At 38.6% G+C, this 21,701-nt stretch overlaps 1 non-coding gene across 1 annotated transcript; it reads left to right on the top strand.

The window, feature by feature from the left end:
• Window positions 1–17,961: 17,961 nt before the first annotated feature.
• On the top strand, window positions 17,962–18,066 carry LOC141687550 (small nucleolar RNA R71). The gene has a single exon (XR_012561046.1). It is a non-coding gene; the product is annotated as a small nucleolar RNA R71 (small nucleolar RNA).
• Window positions 18,067–21,701: the final 3,635 nt, after the last annotated feature.

Genomic DNA, 21,701 nt, shown 5'->3' on the forward strand with positions numbered 1-21,701 from the left:
CATTTTGTTGTCAAATCTACGTTAAAAAATAAAAAGTATAAAAATTATACTATTTTCATATTAAATTTCAATCGTATATATACTAAATTTTGCACTAGTTTTGTATCATATAATATTATTTTATTATTGAAGTACAAAATAAAGAACAAAAATAATAAGGTTAATATGATATAAATGAAATGACTTTGTTTTATGTAAACTGTACAAGAATAATGTTAAAGTTATAAAAATACCAAAAAATCGGCGTGACACCAAATTCGATATAATTTTTGGTACAATACTACAATGATGCAAGATTTAGAGTTAAATTGTAAAGAAGTTTTATACAATAGCCTAAATGTGGGTTATGTTCTATGGAATTCCCTATTTCATTGGAGTACTTGGAGTCCATATATGTCCTTCAAGGTAAATATAGCTTAAATTGTTGCAAAACGTATTATTTTTTGAATGATATTCTACAAATATCACAATTTTATTGAAAATCTTGCAGATTGCATAAATTTTACAAGTAAAACGTTGCAAAATATATTATTCTACAAAACATGTTTAGTTTGCATAACATAAATGTTCATGTTGCTGGACTAGGGTGTTGTGGGACCTGGAGTATTGCTGGACCGGGGTGTTGCGGGACCTAGATGTTGTTGTTGGACCCGGGTGTTGCAGGACCTAGGTGTTGTTCTTGGACCTAGGTGTTGTTGCTGGACACGGGCGTTCCTCGACCTCGGTGTCCTTGGACTTGGGTGTTGCTGGACCCGGGTGTTGCTGGACTAGGGTGTTGCGAGACCCGGGGTATTGCTGGACCGGTGTGTTGCTGGTCCCGGGTATTGCGGGACCCGGGGTGTTGCGGGACCTAGATGTTATTGTTGGACCCGAGTGTTGCTGGACTCGGGCGTTCCTTGATATCGGTGTCCTTAGACCTAGTTGTTGCTGGACCCGGGTGTTGGATTAAGGTGTTGCGGGACCCGGGATATTGCTGGACCCGGGTGTTGCTGGACTAGGGTGTTGCGGGACCCGGGGTATTGCTGGACCGGGGTGTTGCTGGACCCGGGTGTTGTTGGACCCGGGGTATTGCGGGACCTAGGTGTTGCGGGACCTAGGTGTTACGGGATCTAGATGTTGTTGCTGGACCCGGGCATTCCTCGACATCGGTGTCCTTGGACCTGGTTGTTGCTGGACCCGGGCATTCCTCGACATCGGTGTCCTTGGACCTGGTTGTTGCTTGACCCGGGTATTGCTGGATTAGGGTGTTGCGGGACCCGAGATATTGCTGGATCCGGTGTTACTGGACCCGGGGTGTTGCAGGACCTAGGTGATGCGGGACCTAGATGTTGTTGCTGGACCCGGGTGTTGCTGGACCCGGGCGTTCCTCGACTTCGGTGTCCATGGACCTGGTTGTTGCTCGACCTGGGTGTTGCTGAATTAGGGTGTTGCGGGACCCGGGATATTGCTGGACCCGGGTGTTGCGGGACCCGAGTGTTGCTGGACTAGGGTGTTGCGGGACCCGGATGTTGTTGCTGGACCCAGGTGTTGCTGGACCTAGGTGTTGTTCTTAAACTTAGGTGTTGTTGCTGGACCCGGGCTTTCCTCGACCTCGGTGTCCTTGGACCCAGATGTTGCTGGACTAGGTTGTTGCGGGACCCGGGGTATTGCTGGACCGGGGTGTTGCTGGACCCGGTGTGTTGCAGGACTTAGGTGTTATTTCTGGACCCGAGTGGCCTTGGGCTGGATCCGGTTTCATCTTTGGTCTAGGCTGTTTGTAACCCATCATTTTGTTACTTTTTTGCCCCCAATCTGGGTTGGGTATGTAAGGCCAATCTTGATTCAAAGATAGAGAGTTGTGCTGGCTTGAGAGGAAAACTTGTTATTTTATTGCCCCCAATCCGGGTTGGGTCTGTAAAGACCAACCCAAGTCTAAGTAGAGAAAATTTGGCTGCTTTGAGAAAAATGTGCTTGTTTATTGCCCCGAATCCGGGTTGAGGGAGAGAAATGTTTTACTTTTTGCCTTGGATTTTTTTTCTAAGTATAAGATCATTGTGGTAGTTCTTGTTGAAACATGGCCCTAGACTAGGATTGTTTTTTGCCTTAGAAAAAATATTTCCAAGTATAAGATCATTGTGCTAGTCCGGGTTCAAGCATGGCCCCGGACTAGGGACTAGCACAATGATCCTATACTTGGAAATATTTTTTCTAAGTATAAAATCATTGTGCTAGTCCGGACTCAAGCATGGCCCCGGACTAGGATTGTTTTTTGCCTTAGAGAAAATATTTCTAAATAAATATGTTTGCTCTAATACAAGTTCAACATTGGTCCAGACTAGTGGATGCTTTTCCCCTAAAAAAATAATTCTGGGTAAATATGTCTGCTTTAGTCCAGGTTCAACATTGGTCCGGACTAGTGGTTGCTTTTTCCTTAGAAAAATAATTTTAAGTAAATATGTTTGCTCTAGTCCTGACTACTATTGTGTTCGAACTAGTGGTGGCTTCTTTACTTAGGAGATTAATTCTAAGTAAATATTATTGCTTTAGTCCTGACTAATATCTTGTCCGGACTAGTGGTGGCTTCTTTACTTAGAAAATTAATTTTAAGTAAATATGGTTGCTCTAGTCCTGACTAATATCTTGTCCGGACTAGTGGTGGCTTCTTTACTTAGAAAATTAATCCTAAGTAAATATGGTTGATCTAGTCCTGACTAATATCTTGTCCGGACTAGTGGTGACTTTTTTACTTAGAAAATTAATTTTAAGTAAATATGATTACTCTAGCCCTGACTAATATCTTGTCTGGACTAGTAGTGGCTTCTTTACTTAGAAAATTAATTTTAAGTAAATATGGTTGCTCTACTCCTGACTACTATTGTGTCCGGACTAGTGGTGACTTCTTTTCTTTAGCTCGAGCTTTGTTTCTTCCTCTTTTTTGATTTCCTCCCGCATCTCTTCCAATCTTCTCTACATAGCAGCTTTTGGCTGAAGTGGATGCTTTACACGTGGCGGCGCGGGACTGGCCGAAGAATGTTCCAAAGATGCTCTGATACGTGCCCTAATTATTGCCATGATCGATGGGTGACAGTTGTCCCTATCATGTGTTGAGGCAAGTGCCTTACGTGCTGGGATTTCCCAAAATTGGGTTTGCGGGATTAAGCCAGTTAAGACTAGTAGTGTGCGAAACTGGATTGAGTTAGGAGTCCGGGTCTAGTTCTTACAGAAGTTACATGTACTATCACCAACAAGATACTCAAAAAATTTAAGATATACGAGAGAAATATCCCAAATACGATCGCAATATATCCAACATCCGCAACAAAAACATATGATATTAGGTGAAGTTTTAGAATTTATTTTCTGAAATTTGATATAAAGGAAACGAAAAATTGAGTCCCGCCTAATTAATAAATATTTTTTTATCGGTTAGAATTTGAGGTTGACAGTCGTCAGACCATCATGTGAATATGCTTTGAATGATGTCACAGTTAGAATAATGCGGAAAAGTGTTCGCGGAGGACAATAATTACTTTGACAAATCTAACCATTTCAGTTTGTGCTTCTTTTTCAAGCAATGTGATAAAAGGTAAAAATAATAATAAATCGAAATAAAATGCGTGCACCTCTGGCCCACCACCACCGAGTGATTCTCCGATTTATTAATTCGACTGGAGCCTACGTGACACAAAAATGTATGTTGCTTTTCTTCTGTGTACACATTTTTACAGTGTATTGTCAGTAATTTACTAGTCCATTTCTGACTCCGGCCTCTCCCGCAAAAAGTACACGAGCTTAATTAGCGCGTAAACACTTTATTGATACCGCAGAGTTAAAATTATTATCAATTCTAACTTAAAACTATGTGATTTGGTAATTATTAAAATAATAGTTTGATATTTAATAAATAGTTTTAAAATCACAAATTGGTAGAAGGTATATTTTTTGATTATTTATTCTATTTTCAAATTCATTTAATAATAATTAATATTATTATTTACATATTCAATTTAAAGTTTATATGTTCTCTTCTATATTTGTGTAACTTATAAGTAACACAAAACATTGAATTCTGCAAACAAATAATAATTCCTTTTATTTTTTAATTAAAATAAATTTTATGATATAAATTATTTAACAGACTCCTAGTCCACTTAGAATATCTCTGTTAAACAGTGTAGAGTCTTTAGCTAAAATATAGTGATAATAGATAACATATAAAATAATTACCATTCCAATGCATCATTACCCTTTGTAAAAAAATTAAATAATTATATATTATTGACTATATTTTCTGACCAAATTTCAGTTTTACCTAATTATTATACATAACACCGTTGAAGCATGTGATGTTTCTTTTAATTAAAATTATTATTGCCAATCAATTTAGCCAACTAATAATTAACGCCATTGTACATGATCCTAGTGCCTTAAATTTCAAGCTAACATATAATATTTATAAAAAATTTAATTTTCATTTCAAGACAAAAGTTATTTTATTTTAATTACAACACTTCAGCAGTCCTTATTTGCACACGAATAATTATGGTTGTAAATTAATAGAACCGTCTGTCAACCAAATTTGGAATCAGCTTGTTTAACTTAGTTTATTTTCTTAAATGAGCTAATCTTAAACATGAATTCATTCAATGAGTTAACAAACTCAAACAAGCGTTTTATCTGCTCGAATCGGACTCGGCTCGTTTAGCTCGGAACCAGTTCGAGATTGGCTCAAAGTCTGTTCAGATAAGGTTTATATATATTACAAATTATAAATTACCAGTAATCACTTAAGTATTATTTTTAGTTAGTACATTTTTCTTGTTATTTTTTAATACATTCATTATTTTATAAAATTTATTTATTTATTTAAATTAAAAAAATCATAGAGATCCGATATATTTTTCCAAAAAAAATTCCTAGATGCTGAAGTGTCAAGTTTATAACTTGTAAGTTTTCCAAAAACAATATATATCATGCGTGCATATATATTCGTCCCCAAATCAGAACATGGCACGTGTATGACACATAATTTGGTAAAAATTTACGGAAAAAATTTGGATTACCTAGCTGTAGCACCGCTCTAAAATTAAACATTAAGTTTTATTTGAAAAATTATCAAACATTATTATCATGATACATTCGTCTCTAATTCCCCACATTTGCGTAAAGTTAATAAATAAAACTTGTAATTTACCAAACTAAAATTAAATAAGAAATCAAAATTTTAAAAAAAATCCGATATCGACAATTTAAAAAATAATGCACAATTTTTAAATTTATAAATATCTCAATAATTTTTAAAAAAATTGGACATGTTCTTAAAACTCTCTTGAAAAATAAAATGATCGAGATTAAGGAGTAAGTGTATAATGAGGTGTGTATATTATTATTATATAAAAAAAGCCTAGTACTTTTTCATTTGATCTCGATATAACTTGTAAATTTATAAAACATATTTTAAGATTGGTCGAGTAAAAAAAATATTCAAATTATTAAAGGACCATTGGACCAATTCACTTTGTTCGAATTCGGCTCGATGGTCATAAGAAAACTCGTACTTGGCTTATTTATTAATGAGTCAATTTTGAACATCTCTTGTCATTCGATTATTAAATTGGGTTCAGCTTATTAATAAAGATTTAAATTTGGTTTGGTTCGGACAAAACTTAGGTTCAACATATTCATTTACAGTTTTTTTTTATAATTGGTATATAATTTCTTCGTGCTTTAGTTGGATTATAAATTTATATTATAGTATTATTTACAAGAACGACACGTCCTAGGTAACCCGCAACCGCTACCCTTCGGGTGCGCACTGGGTAAATAAAAAAAAAAAAAAAAAGAACGACACGTCCTCGTGAAACTACTTAGCAGAGAAGCAATTGTAATATTTGTCTTGTGTACATTAGAAAACTTGGAAGTACCAGACAACCATTAAAATAACATAGTGTAATATTTTAAGTCGACAGTGGAGCAAGAATATCGAACAGAGTATAAGTCTATGGATGAAGAGTATCATTTTCATCCGTGTTGTGAACAAATATTGTGAGAACAGAGATAGGCCAGTTGGAAAGATGCCTCTCGGCCAAACATTCCTCGATAATATGAAGTAAATTACTTGCAGGACCAACCTCCGATTTTCTCTATAGAAGGTGTTTTTTCCTATAAAAATGACATTTCCAAAACTTTTTTTCAGGGGCGTGCATGTGCGGTTTGGTGCGGTTTTTAACATTAACAGTAGTCAAACCAATAGATGCGGTTCGGTTCAGTTAATTGTTATTAACTGCCATCCAACCGCTTAAAACGGTTTTTCGATTTTGGTTAACCATTCATTTGTTTCGATTTTTATTCGGTTTTTTTATACATTTTTTATTTGTACATTTTTTTATTGGTAATGTGTTGGATAAAAAAATAACATCAAGTTAAATGATAATATTACATTAATCACCAAAGATTTGTCACTTTAGAATTCGTTAAATAAAATTGATATATTTCATAAAGTTATTTTTTGAATGTATAATTCATATTATCTTAAATAATAGATACGAAATATGATAAAAATATATGTTCACAACAATGAAAAAAGAGTATATATCAGAACATATGATAAAATTGATTATATACTTATTAAAAAAATTGTGATTTAAGAGTATTTATAATCTTAATTAATTTATGGTATTATATAATACAATTTATCATACTAATGTTAAGTAAATATTTAATTAAAAAAATATTAGAACATGGTTATGATAATATATACATGTATATATACATAATATTATATATATATATAATATATAGCGGTGCAGTTAATTTCGGTTCGGTTTTGATTGAAAACCGGAACCGAAACCACACCGCTAATTCAGTTTTTGTTGGTTCGGTTTTCTTCGGGTTTTTTAGCGGTTTGGTTTTTTTCGATTTGGTTTATCAGTTTTTTCGGTTATTTTTTCGATTTCGGTTTTTTCTGCTCACCCCTACTTTTTTTATATTAAGCGCTACATGTTCAGCATATTTATCTGTATATACGGTGTGCAGCATATTCTAATATACAGTATGCTATCAATACCATACTCCGAAAATAAGAAATAAGTTGGGGAACGGGCGGTAAAAACGCAAGACTTGCGTCGAGTGTCCCGTTACAGTTTGTAGCATATTACCGAGTGCGTTCCCGATAAATAGCGGCTGCAGGGTTCTATATGATAAAAAAACAATACGGTCAAGCAAGGGAAAAATGATAAAAATAATCATTTTTTTAAAAAAATTATTGTAATGCCTAAAAATTGGTATAAATATTATTTGAGTCAAAATCAGGTAGAATAGTCAAAGTTGAGGTATGTACGCCTAAAATTAAGGAGAATACAAGGCAAGTTTCCTTTCTGCCAAAGGAACAGGCACGCCCATTGAATAAGGGAAGGCGCGCCCTGTTTATTGGTTGGTTGAAGGATTGTTGGTTGAATGCACTTTGTGAATATTGACGGCGCGCCCTTATGAGAAGAGGGAGGCGCGCCCTGTTGTTGAGAAGAAAGCTTTTAGTGGTTCTTTGAGAGAGTTCTTCAAATGTGGAAGATATTAGGGCGCGCCCTAAGGAGAAGATATAGCTTGCATAAGGATTTCAGCATGGTTACTTCGACGGATTCTTTGGATGATTCGAGAAATATGGAGATTATTATTACTAACCTATTTGATGCAGGTACTCTATTGAAGAACTCATTCCTGTAATGCAACCACAAGAAGGCGGTGTCCGTGGTCAGAGACCTCCGGGGGTATGCCTGGACGGAAGGCCTCCTCTTGTAGTAAATGAGTGTCCTCATTGGGGATGTGGGGTAAATTTTGGTGTGTGTTTTGGGAGCTATGTCTCTGTAGTCAACGGGTGTCCTCGTTGAGAGACTTCGGAGTATCCTGCACTTTTCACCTAAAAGCTTGAGATCACTTGTCCTGCAATTTGGTAGGGGCTCCTTATCCGGGGGACATTCCTAAAGTTAGTAGAAGACGGTTTCCAGTAGGTATCCTACTGGGCCTCGGGCTAAGTGATCTAAGCCCATTAGGTTTCTTATTCCCCAAGTACTACGTTGGCTTGATTCCCTATAAATAGGGATACGTAGGCAAATTGCAAAGGGTGAGAAGCGAGAGCGCAAATGAGCCACCACTAACCCTAAGCAATCTCAGCCATCAATATTTAAAAAATACCAAACACTGTTCATTAAATCCGACAGTTACTGTTCACGTTTTCCGACGAAGAACCACCATCACAGATCTTGTTTCCGGCTACGAACCTTAAACTTTGTTGCTACCAAATTCCTCTGTCAACAAATTAGCGCTAGAAGGAGGGGCTAATCAAGATCTGCATCTAGGAGGAAATATGTCTCAATATCGTGATGGAAGTTTTTATGATGGAGAAAGCTCTGAAAAAGGCTCTGAGCAGGGCTATGATGAACCTTACACTCCTACTCCGGTGAATCATCCCACCTCGAATGTCGGCGGTCAACTATAAGTCCTGATTAATAATACAGATTTGTTGGAGCAACTCTATCGCATGGGTGATGCCTTAAATGGCTTCGACTCGAGGTTGAGTACGGTGGAGCGGCGTAAGACAAGGAGAGGCCTTCGCCATAACCGCCCTGCTCATGCATCTGGGAAAGACCCTGTGACTGATTCTCTGGTTGGTCGTGGCCTATCCAGAGGCGAGCGTGTGGCAATAACGCCGCGACGTCTGAATTACTCCAACGTTGCAACCCCGATCATTAAACTTGTTGATGAAGATACTAATGAGCAAGAGGTGCCGCAGGCAGATAACCGAATAATCACTCACCTGCACTGATACGGGCGAACTCTGGAGGAACTCCGGCAAGCGAAATCTATGCCATCGAATGAACAATGAGGTTTTGCCGCTCTGAAGGATCGCTTGGGGATCCGTTTGGGAGATGATGATATGAGGATGTTACTTTTGGAATGGCAGAAAGAAGCCGATCTCGGAGATGTGATGCCTCGTGGTTCAATGCGTGTGCCCCTGAATCGCACTGATAATCATGAGCGGCACCGCGACCATGAGAGAGCTCCTCCTCATGGATTGATGGATCGGTATGGCCAAGGATATGGAAGTGACCGTTGGAGAAGACCCCAATGGAGGGGGAGAGGTGGAGGCCGAGGTAGATACTTGGACGGATATCGCCGCGACAACTATCGTGGCTATAGGAATACTCCCACGTATGACTGAGCTGAAAGAGATAATTATGTGGGGGATGACGGTCGTTGGGATATCCAGAATTAAGATCGCGATACGCCTAAAGACCGCGACCGAGGTCAAGGAGAAAATCCAGAAGGAGATCAAGGGCGAAATCAAGAGATAGTTGTGATACTCGGAGGAGAACAAACTGATGCCCAAAATACTAATCAACAACAGGCTCCTCCGGATGGAAATCTGGTGGTGCCACCTTAACTTCAACCTCAATATCCACAAACCAATATGCAAACTATCCCCGACGTGGGAACCTTTAATGTGGATGATCTGAAGAAGCTGCTCAATCACTTGGAAAGAAGGGTAACGGTAACGGCTGAAATTCTTTCGCCATTCTCTACGGCTGTAATAGAAGCTCAGTTACCGGCCGGATATAGCAACACAACTAGCGATCTCCAGTTCCATGGAAGTTCAGATCCTGTGGAATTATTGGGTCAATTCAATATAGAGATGGACGTGTATCAAGTTCCAGACTTGGACCGATGCCGACTCTTGGCGGTAACTTTTAGGGAAAGCGCTCAACAATGGTTTCAAAAGTTTGAACCAGGAGTAATCACTTCCTTGGACCAAATAAAAACTTTGTTCTTGACCAAGTTCCATGCAGCTGTGAGATATGCTTCGTTTGTCACTACTATGGCTGATGTCAAATAAAGGGAGAACGAAAGCTTGACATCTTACTTTAAAATGTTCAACTCTGAGTATACCAGTGTAAGAGGTGCTTTGGATGAAGCTTTGAAAAGTTTTTTGATAGAAGGGCTAAGGGTTGGCTCAGATTTCTGGAAACATTTACAGGGAAAAGATCGGGCTACTCTTACAGATGTCTTTACTTTGGCAGAATCATTCAAGGCCATAGAACAATCTTTGGCAGAGGTTCAACCAGCTTTGCAAACAAGCCAGAGAGGAAGAACAAGAAAGAGGGATAGATCTCTGAGCCCAAGATATCGAAGAAGTAGTCGAAGCCCGAATCGGGTAAATGCTGTAACTGTAAGGAGAGAATGGAGCCCTCCCACAAGCTATGATAACAGAACTAGCGGGTACACCCCTTTGGCTGCATCGATTGAGCATATCTTTGAGGTAAACAAGAACAAAGGACTTTTTAGAAACAAGAGGCTCTGTCGTCTTGGAAAAGTAAAGATAAGAAGAAGTACTATGAATTTCATGAATCATCCAGACACAACACACATGAGTGTCGGCAGCTAAAAGATGAAATCGAGACTCTAATAAAGGAAGGATATCTTGGTAAATGTGGATGGTGAAGGAAGTAAGGAGGCATAAAAATGGTGCCGACAAAGCAAAAGAGGAAGGAGGCCGTACCCCTTGGGGATCTAACAACAAAACTCTTGAAGAAAACAAGTTTGTCAGGGATGGCAGCATCTGAGCAATATACGGAGGAGATTCTGGGATGGAATACAGTAATAGAACATTGGCAAGATATGCAAGGGAATCCTAGTTTAGACCACTGACTGACATCCACAGGGTGGAGACTCGGCCACCTAAAGTATTTAAGGGAGAATCCATGGATATCACCTTCAGGGAAGCGGATTCCAGGTGGGTACATCACCCCCATTATGACGCCCTAGCCATTTCTCTCCAAATCGGAACTAAAAATGTCTACAAAGTCTTCGTAGATAATGGAAGCTCGGCCAACATCCTTTAACACAACACTTTTAAGAAGATGGGTTTGCCTGATCGAGATATGTCAGGAGAGGATTCTTGGGTCTATGGTTTTTCTGGTGAAAGAGTTAGAGTCATGGGATCAATTCGACTGCCATGCACCCTGAGAGAAAGTTTGATGTCTGTAACAAAGATGCTCGATTTTAAGGTCCTGAATCAAGAGTCGTCCCATAATGTGTTGCTGGGATGACCTATTCTCAGGGAGATGAGGGTCATCAATTCAATCCACCATCTTACCATCAAATTTCCAGCCCCAAATGGGGTGGGTAGCATAAAAGGCTCTTAATATGACTCCCGAGAATGTTACCGACATGCAATAAGGGGTTTTAGGAGAAGGGATGTCCAAGTCGGAGATGTCTCAGATGATGAGTTGGAAGGAAGCATCGAGCAGCCAATCGAAGAGATCCGTGTCCATTACTATATTGAACATGAAGATGAATACTCTGCCAAGTTGCCTTCTGTAATATTGTTCTTAGAAGACACTGTCAGGGTCCAAATGTTGGAAGAAGAAGAAGAATCCCCAAGTGGTATAGTCCGAGGAAACTTCAATGGGGAATGGCTTGAGGGAAGAAGTGATGTTTTGCAAATCCTCGGACAAACTGTATGTAAGGTAGATGCCCCTCTTCCTAAGGGCGCGCCCTTACCACCAAAAATCTCAAAAGAAGTTGATGCCCCTGTGTATCAGGGCGCGCCTTCTCATAGTCAGAATTCAGAAGAAGTTGATGCCCCTGTTACTCAAGGCGTGCCTTCATTCAGAAAGAAAGCTGATGCTTCTCCTCTAGATGATGTGCCTTCTAAACAAATTAATGAAGATCATAATTAGATCGACTTGGATCCATGGATACCAATGCTAACAGATAAAATAGGGCCAGCTGAGGATACGATTGAAATTCGAATCGACAAGGAAGGTCCAAGAAAAGTTTTGAGAATTGGATCTCAGCTAAGTTTGAGGCTGAAGGAAGGGCTTTCAAATTTCTCTTGGTGAATCTTGATGTGTTTGCTTGGAGCCACTTAGATATGGTTGGAATTGATCCGAAAGTCATCTGCCATCGATTGAATATCGATCCCAAAGACATTGGGATTCAACAAAAGCGTGGGGCTATAAGTAGAGAAAGTACTGTAGCGTGGGCCGGGGAAGTGGATATACTCTTGGATGTCGGATTAATCACAGAATCTTTCTACCCGGAATGGTTGGCAAATGCGGTGTTAGTGAAAAAACCTAATGAAAAGTGGAGGACTTGTGTGGACTTCATAGATCTAAACAAGGCTTGTACAAAAGGATAACTTCCCTTTGCCAAGAATTGATCAATTGGTTGATGCTACGACAGGGCATGCTTTGTTAAGTTTCATGGATGCATACTCTGGCTATAATCAAATTCCCATGTATGAACCTGACCAAGAGCACACTTCTTTCATAACTGACAGAGGTCTCTATTGCTACATCGAAATCCTATTTGGCTTAATCAATGCTGGGGCAACTTATCAAAGGCTAGTAAACAAGATGTTCAAAGAAGCAGATCGGGAAGACAATGGAAGTGTATGTGGACGATATGCTTGTGAAGTCTAAGAGAGCGGAGGATCATATAGAGGATTTGGCTGAAATGTTCCACATTCTGAGAAGGTATCGAATGAAGTCAAATCCTCGAAAATGCGTATATGGGGCGGAGTCGGGGAAATTCCTCGGGTACATGGTAAATCACCAAGAAATCGAGGCGAATCCTACGAAAATCAAGGCCCTGCTGGACATGAAATCTCCCACCAGCATTAAGCAAGTACAAAGCTTAACGGGAAGAATTGCAGCATTGAATCGATTTGTGTCCAAATCTTCAGATAGGTGCAAAGAATTCTTTAAAGCAATTAAAGTCATGGGAAAGGATTTTGTGTAGACCTCAGATTGTGAGGAGGCTTTTCAGAAAATCAAAGAACAGTTGGGGAATCCTCTTATGTTGGCAAACCCAGAAGAGGGGGAAACATTGATTCTTTACTTGGCAGTCTCGGAATACTCCATCAGCGCGGCGTTGGTAAGAGAGGAAGACGGGCCGCCAGTCACCAGTGTACTATGTGAGTAAGAGAATATTGGATGCAGAAACTAGATACACCGGCATTTAAAAGTTAGTATATGTTAGTCGCTAAACACGCGCTAAAATTCACGCAAGTATACGCGTTCACAAGTAGTATAAGATATAAATCAGATTCGTTCCCACAGAAACTGGTTTAAGTTAAGTTCAATTTATGCACCTATGCAACAATGTATGGTTATCGCTCAATGCTAAGACAAATAACAAATTGGGTTTTGATTAAACTATGAGATTATACTAAATAGCATTAACTAAGAGAATTAAGGTTGAATTACTTATATGAGACAGACATGGGATCCTAACTTCATTAAATACTTTATTCAATAGCCTTTTTGTTCTTAATCTTAGCATGTAATGGTGATTACACTAATCAGATAATACAAAACTATTAAACGCCAACTTTTTTTGTACGAATACCCTACTACCAAGCATCTACAAAAGAGATAGAAGTTGAGTAGACACCAATTATACTTAGTCCTTATATGTCTATAAGAATTGAAAACATAACGGTTTAATGCGCAAGTTATCTATAGTGATTATATAGGGCAAGTAACATGGTTAAAATTACCTACGAATCATGCATAACAATAACACATGAACCTATGCTAGCATGGCAAGTTCTAAACCTCTAAATTCAGTGTCGCTTCAATAGAGATTAACACGCTATCTTATATGTTAGCTATGCACATAAGACGAATGAGCACAACCAATACTAGGATATCAATCAATCATCACACACTAAGGTATCGAAACAATTTAACTAAAGAAATCCATAAATAAATCCGTTAGAACCCCACGATCGTTAGAACCCCACGATAACGATTAGTTCATAATCGAACTCATCATCACCATGGGTTCCAATGAAAGCATGATAATAAACAATATAAGAGTACTAGGGTTCAAAGATAAATCGAAAACGAGCATCCAAGTATCAACTATATTAAAGAAAATAAATGTCTTCTTCTCCGTAGCCTTCTCGTGCTCTCTAGGTCTTCTTATTGCTCTATCAGGTCTCCTTGTTGTTAAAACGTCTTTTATTGTTATATATAGGCTCCAGGATGACCAGAACTCTCAAAATCTTCAATTTCGACTAAAATCAGGATTCTGGGGCAGAAACCGGGCGCAGGCGCGCTGTTTTTGGGCACGGACACGCTGGAATAGTGTTTTCAGCAGCGCGGGCGCGTTGGTTCTGGAGCGGGCGCGCTGGTTCTGGCGCGGCCGCGCTGACATTCTGGAAAATTTCTAACAATTCTTCTTTCGGCCGTATCTTGAGTTCCGCTTTTCAGAATTAGGCGATTCACTGCCCACGCAAAGCTAACGAGATTCTCTACAACTTTAGAATGGCCTAGGCTTCCAATTCTGATCGTTTTTCAGCATAATTCTTTGAAAAGTTTCTTTCTTCCTTTAACTGATGCCTGAAATGCAATAACACAAAAACACATCAAAAATACCAATAACTTGAGTTCAAAACACCAACTTAAGCTTGTAATGAAGCATTCCAAGTAGATATAAAATCTACTTATCACACCCCCAAACTTGAATTGATGCTTGTCCTCAAGCATAAACAGACTCAAAACTATAAAATAAACCTAATGCATGAATGCAACTATGTGAATGTAACTAAATGATAATGCAATCGATTCCCTCAGAATAACCATAACCAAATGAATAATCCAACACCTATAAAAATGCAATGACTTTTAATAGAGTTCGAATAAATCCCACAAACCAACTCAAAAACCAGATACGTGCGTGTGTGGATGCTTACCAGAAATACTCCTGATACTAGATCAATAATCATAACTTATCTATCATCAAAACAATCACCATTTTATAACTAGAATAGACGTTAAACGTATAATGACTTACAACACCTCCTTCCTACTAGAGTTATACAAGGATTCACGCTATTATTGAACACATAACAAAGATGCTTATTCGACCATGCAATGAATGAGGTCCCAAAAGACTTATACAATAATACCCATGTAGCGAGCGTTAGGTTAGCGGATCCCAGACTATAAAAGTCTTAGGTCACTAGGCACAAAGTCCCCTAGAACTTAATAATTCGAGCATTAAAGAGCTCACTCTTGATCAATTATGCATAAACACGTATTTTTTTTCTTTTTTTCATTTCTTTTCAACAATTTCTGAATGAGTGCGTTTCACTCCATCTCATTCAACCCTAGACTACTCATAAAACTATGAGCCGGCTACTAGCCATTTGACGCCTAGCCTTATTCACAACTAGAAATGAAATCCAAATTTTTCTCCAGATAAAAAAATCAGTATTTTTACGTCATTACGAGAATATCACAAATTCTAAATATAACCAAGTGATTAAATCTCAACAACAAACAAGTATGATCATGATCTAGATCAAAAGCAACCCTATAATACTTTGTGAAAATATTTGTTTCTGGCATGCAAATCAATTTATTAGGACTTAAACATCCTTCTATTCGTCATCATCACACTCAAATCAACATCAACTTATCAAATAACATAGTTCATCTTAAGGGATCATGCTAAATATGCATGCAAATGGAACTATATGAAATCATATAAAAAACAAACAAATATGTCCTATATGAACAATCCTGCAACACTACGAATAAAATACAACTATATGCAATCATGAATCTATATGAACTATATGGACACACACAAACTAATCCTTACATTATCACCCCCAAACTTAAAAATTTCAATGTCCTCATTGAAGGTAATAATAAGGATTTCAGACATACCTAGTCATCGGAAAGATCACCCTCCTCGGGTGGAGGATCAGGTGGCCAATCAACCTCGACACCAGTGGCTCGGAAAATAGTACTTAAAGCCTGTGTCAAATCTGCAGCAAAATGATGGTGAATGTCGTGCATGGCCTCCATACGCCTAGTCACTCGCCTGTACAGCTGTACTGCTCATCACCAACACCAGTCCTATCAACTAACCGTGGCACATGAGAAGAACCCTTTGTAGGCACGGGAAGATCCGTCCAACCACTCTCTACATCATCAAAAATATATCCCAACCCCTTATCATGGGGTGCACTTAAGAATGAATAACTCAAATGATCTGGCAGTTGGTTGAGATCAAGTGTGGGAGATTCTTCAATAGATGGTTCAAAACGCTCCTGAGAAATGTTTACTCTGCTAACCCAAGAGAATCAAATGGCATATCCAACTTCCTCTTCCACGGAGGTGCATTCAAAACCTGTATTTGCTCTGCTCCTTCTTCATCTTCAATAACTGATTCCTCTATTAAAGATCTCTCTAAGATATCTGACTTTGGCAATTGCTCAGGCTCTGAATTCATGACAGAGTCGACCCACTCTACTTTAAAGCACTCATCTTTAGCTGTGGGTAACTTTATTGCCTTGAACAAATTAAAAGTGACCCTCTGATCATGAACCTTCATTGTAAGCTCTCCTTTTCGCACATCGATCATAGTTCGACCTGTAGCCAAGAATGGTCTTCCCAAAATGATGGGAATCTTCTTATCTTCCTCGAAATCAAGAATTACAAAGTCATTAGAGAAGATGAGTTTATCCACCTTGACCAAGACATCCTCCACTATACCTCGTGGATAAGCGATGGAACGATCAGCTAGTTGCAGTGACATGTATGTAGGCTTTAGATCAGGTAATCCCAACTTCTTAAAGATAGACAAATGCATCAGATTGATGCTAGCTCCCAAATCATACAAACACTTGTCGAACGATAAGTTTACGATGATGCAAGGAATAGTGAAGCTTCCAGGATCTTTAAGCTTCGGAGGCAACTTCTGTTACAGCACAGCATTGCATTCCTCCGTAAGAGCAACGGTCTCTAAATCATCGAGCTTCACTTTTCGAGAGAGAATACCTTTCATAAACCTCGCATAGCTAGGCATCTGTTCAAGAGCTTCAGATAAAGGTATGTTGATATGAAGTTTCTTGAACACCTCCAGAAACTTAGCAAATTGCTTATCCAACTTCTGCTTCTGCAGCCTCTTAGGAAATGGTGATGGAGGATAGACTTATTTTTCCCCTGTATTACCCTCAGGAGGAGTGTGTTCCACAGTTTTCTTCCTTGATTCCACCTCGACATCCTTCTGCACCACTTTTTCAGCCACATCTGCATTTTCTGAAACTTGAGATTTTTCAGGCTCTTCGTCTTGCTGAATTTGGGGGCTTGCGACAGTTCCAGACCTCAAGGTGATGGCGTTAACCTGTTCTTCAACTTCCCTCTTTCCTGGATTGGATTCTGTATCACTAGGAAGCGTTCCTGGTGGTCGATTCAATAAGGCATTAGCAATTTTCCCTATTTGGTTCTCCAGAGTCTTGATAGAAATAACCTGGATTTATCATATAAGAGCCTAGTTTTTGCACATAAGCCGCAACTCCTCCAATTCGGATTTTTCATTCGAAGATAGACCTGCACCTCCATAAGTTTGATGTTGAAGTTGGAGTTGTTGACTTGGTGCATATTGCGGTTGTTGAAAACCAGGAGGGTTGAATTGCTTTGCTGCATACTGCTGATAGGTTGTTGTATCGCACTCTGATTTTGGCTCCAGCTGAAGTTAGGATGATTCCAGTTGTCAAGATGATAAGTTTTTGGAACTGGTTGCTTTGATTTCTGAAAATTGCTCATAAACTGAGCTGATTCACTAGATATAGCGCATTGCTTTATCACATGCGAACCTGCACACAGCTCATAAACTCTGGTTATCTGATTAACACTATAGTTAGCCAGAGAATCGATCTTCATAGACAACGCCTTTAGTCGAGCAGTGATAGCCGTAGCTGTATCCACTTTAAGAACTCCTGCTACCTTGCCCTGTGGCAATCTCTAGGTTGGATACTGATATTCATTAGCAATCATTAGTTCAATTAGATCATAAGCTTCTTCATAGCTCTTTGCCCATAATGCTCCACCTGATGCTGCGTTGAGCATGGGTCTTGACTGTGCTCCCAACCCGTTATAGAAGCAACTGATGATTATCCAATCAGGCATTCTATGATGAGGATACCTCCTAAGCATCTCCTTGTAGCGCTCCCAAGCTTCATATAAAGATTCTCCTGATTGCTGCATAAATTGAGTAAGAGTATTCTTGATTGCAGTTGTCTTCGCCATGGGGAAGAATTTAGTGAGAAACTTTTAAGCAAGATCTTCCCAAGTAGTAATCGAACAAGCTGGTAGAAAGTGTAACCATCTCTTAGCCTTGTCCCTCAGAGAGAATGGGAATAGTCTCAGTTTCACCGCATCCTTAGACACACCATTGAACTTGAAGGTGTCGCAGATCTCAATGAAATCCCTAATAAGCATATTGGGATCTTCCGTTTGAGAACCCCAAACTGGATTGAATTCTGCACCCATTGAATTATGCCAGGCTTGATCTCAAAGGTATTAGATGTGATAGATGGCCTGACAATTCTAGATTGAATGTCATTGATCTTGGGTTGAGAAAGATCCATCAAGGCTTTCGTTCGTGTTGCTGGAGCTCCCATTGTAATGAGTACCTGAAACACAAACAAATAAACTGTGAAAGTAAAAGAATCTGAGTCAGTGAACTTTAACGACCACTGATGACAAACACAAACTAAAAATTAACAACACCGAATCCCCGGCAGCGGCGCCAAAAACTTGTTAGTCGCTAAACACACGCTAAAATTCACGCAAGTATACGCGTTCACAAGTAGTATAAGATATAAATCAGATTCGTTCCCACAGAGACTGGTTTATGTTAAGTTCAATTTATGCACCTATACAACAATGTATGGTTATTGCTCAATGCTAAGGTAAATAACAAATTAGGTTTTGATTAAACTAAGAGATTATACTAAATAACATTAACTAAGAGAATTCAGGTTGAATTACTTATATGAGACAAACATGGGATCCTAACTTCATTAAATACTTCATTCAATAGCCTTTTTATTCTTAACCTTAGCATGTAATGGTGATTACACTAATCAGATAACACAAAACTAGTAAATGCCAACTTTCGTTGTACGAATACGCTACTACCAAGCATCCACAAAAGAGATAGAAGTTGAGTAGACACCAATTATGCTTAGTCCTTATATGTCTATAAGAATTAAAAATATAACAGTTTAATGCACAAGTTATCTATCGAGATTACATAGGGCAAGTAAGATGGTTAAAATTACCTACGAATTATGCAAAACAATAACACATAAACTGAAAGGCATATGTCATAGCCAATTTGTTTATTCGAGGATTTAACTCAACTCAAATAAGGATGTAACAAGTAAATAGTGGCTCTTTCGTCAGAGAGATCTCTCAAAGTAACATATGTCAAAGTGTTAGGAATATATGTGCATTAGTTTGATGATATGTTTAACAAAACACTTAAGTAGAAATTTAGTGTCTGTAGCCTCAACGGATAAGACCACTTTGGCTATCCGTTGATGGTGTAGCTTTACTTAGAAATAAGTCTAGTATTGTAGCATATTTCAGTCTCTGTATTTAAAATTGTAATTCTTAGAAGTTGAGAGAAACTATGAGTCATGTTGACTACTAGATGATATGCAGATAGGAAGGCCAATTGTAAATATTTCATGCCTTGTAATTTTGTATAAATGAAGTGGTATCAACGGATGACTTAAAAGACCTTCAACGGATGAGAAGCTAAGCTTCAACGGATGTCTCTAAAGCTTCAACGGATAACATCCTTCAACGGATGAGAGCATCAACGGATGAAAGCTTCAACGGATAACATCCTTCAACGGATGAGAGCATCAACGGATGAAAGCTTCAACGGATAACATCCTTCAACGGATGAAGTCATCAACGGATGAAAGCTTCAACGGATGTTCTGCTAATCAGCCGTTGATAAGTGGTAGTTGTACCTACAAGCAGAGGCACGTGGGTTGACAGAGAAAACTGAGATGTGGTAGCCGAATTTCAGGATCAACAGAAAAAGCAGCCGTTCTTCTTTTGTACAAAGTTGCAATAGTCAACAAAGTACTTGAGTGAACAGGAAAAGAAGCAAGTGAAGAACTTATTTTACTATTGTAATTTTATATTGTTTTTCACTTGTACACTTGGTAATATATATGAACCAAGAAGAAGCTAGTAATAAGAGAGATTTTTCCAGAGCTGTTAAGAAATATCTTGAGAGAAAATTCATCTAGTTTGTACTAGGATGCAGCTGTGATCAACATTGTTGAACACAGATTTTCTAATATACCATCTCTGGTGGAACAACAAATCCACCAGAAAAGTTTTTAAGGTCTGTTGTGTTCTTTACATTTGTGCTTGAATATATATCTGTCTGTATTAGCTTAAAGCAATTCACACACTTGTTCTTCTTGAACACACAACTTTATAAACTGCTCAAAACTTGAAAAAGTTTTGAGATTTACATTCAACCCCCCTTCTGTAAATCTCATTGTTAGTCTTCTAGGAATAACAATTGGTATCAGAGCAGGCTCTTGACACACAAAGAGTTTAAAGATCTTGGAATCTAACAAAGATGAGTAAGAAGGATATTGGAGTAAAGATCCCAGTTCTTGACAAAGACAGTTATCACCACTGGAAGGTGAAAATGCACCTTCATCTACTCTCCCAAGATGAAGGTTATGTAAACTGCATTGAGAATGGTCCTCACATTCCCCACAAAGTAGCCACAGTTGCTACGGCCACAATTGCTGTTGGTCAATCCATTCCAAAACCCAGAGCAGAATGGACAATGGAAGACACAGAAGAAGTCCACAAGGATAAGAAGGCTATGAACATTTTGTTTAATGGTCTTGACAAGGATATGTTTGATAATGTGATAAATTGTTCAACTGCCAAAGAGGTTTGGGACACAGTTCAGCTGCTGTGTGAAGGTACAGAACAAGTAAGAGAGAACAAAATGCAGCTTCTCATTCAACAGTATGAGCACTTTCATTTTGAAGAAAATGAATCTTTAAATGACACATTCAATAGATTCCAAAAACTGTTGAATGGACTGAAGCTGTATGGTAGAGTGTACCAGGTGAAGGATTCAAATCTTAAATTTTTGAGATCCTTACCAAAGGAATGGAAACCCATGACTGTTTCCTTAAGAAACTCTCAAGATTATAAGGACTTTACTCTTGAAAGATTATATGGAATCTTGAAGACTTATGAACTAGAGTTGGAACAGGATGAGGTATTGGAGAGGGGGAGAAAGAAAGGAGGTTCAGTTGCATTGGTAGCTGAAAAAGAGAAAGAATGCAGAAAAGAAACTGTGAGATCTACATCAAGCTCCAAAGATGGTGTAAGAAATCCAGAATCAGACAAGGGTAAAGGGCAAGTTGCTGAAAATGAAGACAACTCCAGTCAAGATGACTCTGATGGTATTGATGAGCATCTTGCATTTCTGTCCAGGAGATTTGCAAAGATGAAGTTCAGGAAAAACACTAGAGCCACTAAACCCCATAAGAACATGGTGGACAAATCCAAGTTCAAGTGTTTTAATTGTGGTATGAGTGGACACTTTGCAAGTGAGTGCAGAAAGCCAACCTCTGAAAAGAAGAAATTTGAACAAGTAGATTACAAAAAGAAATATTTTGATCTGCTCAAACAGAAGGAAAGGGCTTTCATTACTCAAGAAAGAGACTGGGCAGCTGATGGAGAAGAAGAGGATGAAGACATGGAATATGTTAACTTGGCTCTCATGGCTGATTCTGAGGAGAATGAAGTTAGTTCATCAAGCAACCAGGTAATTACTACTGATATAACACAGCTTACTAAAGAAGA

This window comes from Apium graveolens, chromosome 9 (assembly GCF_009905375.1).
Source record: "Apium graveolens cultivar Ventura chromosome 9, ASM990537v1, whole genome shotgun sequence".
NCBI classification, from domain to species: Eukaryota; Viridiplantae; Streptophyta; class Magnoliopsida; order Apiales; family Apiaceae; genus Apium; species Apium graveolens.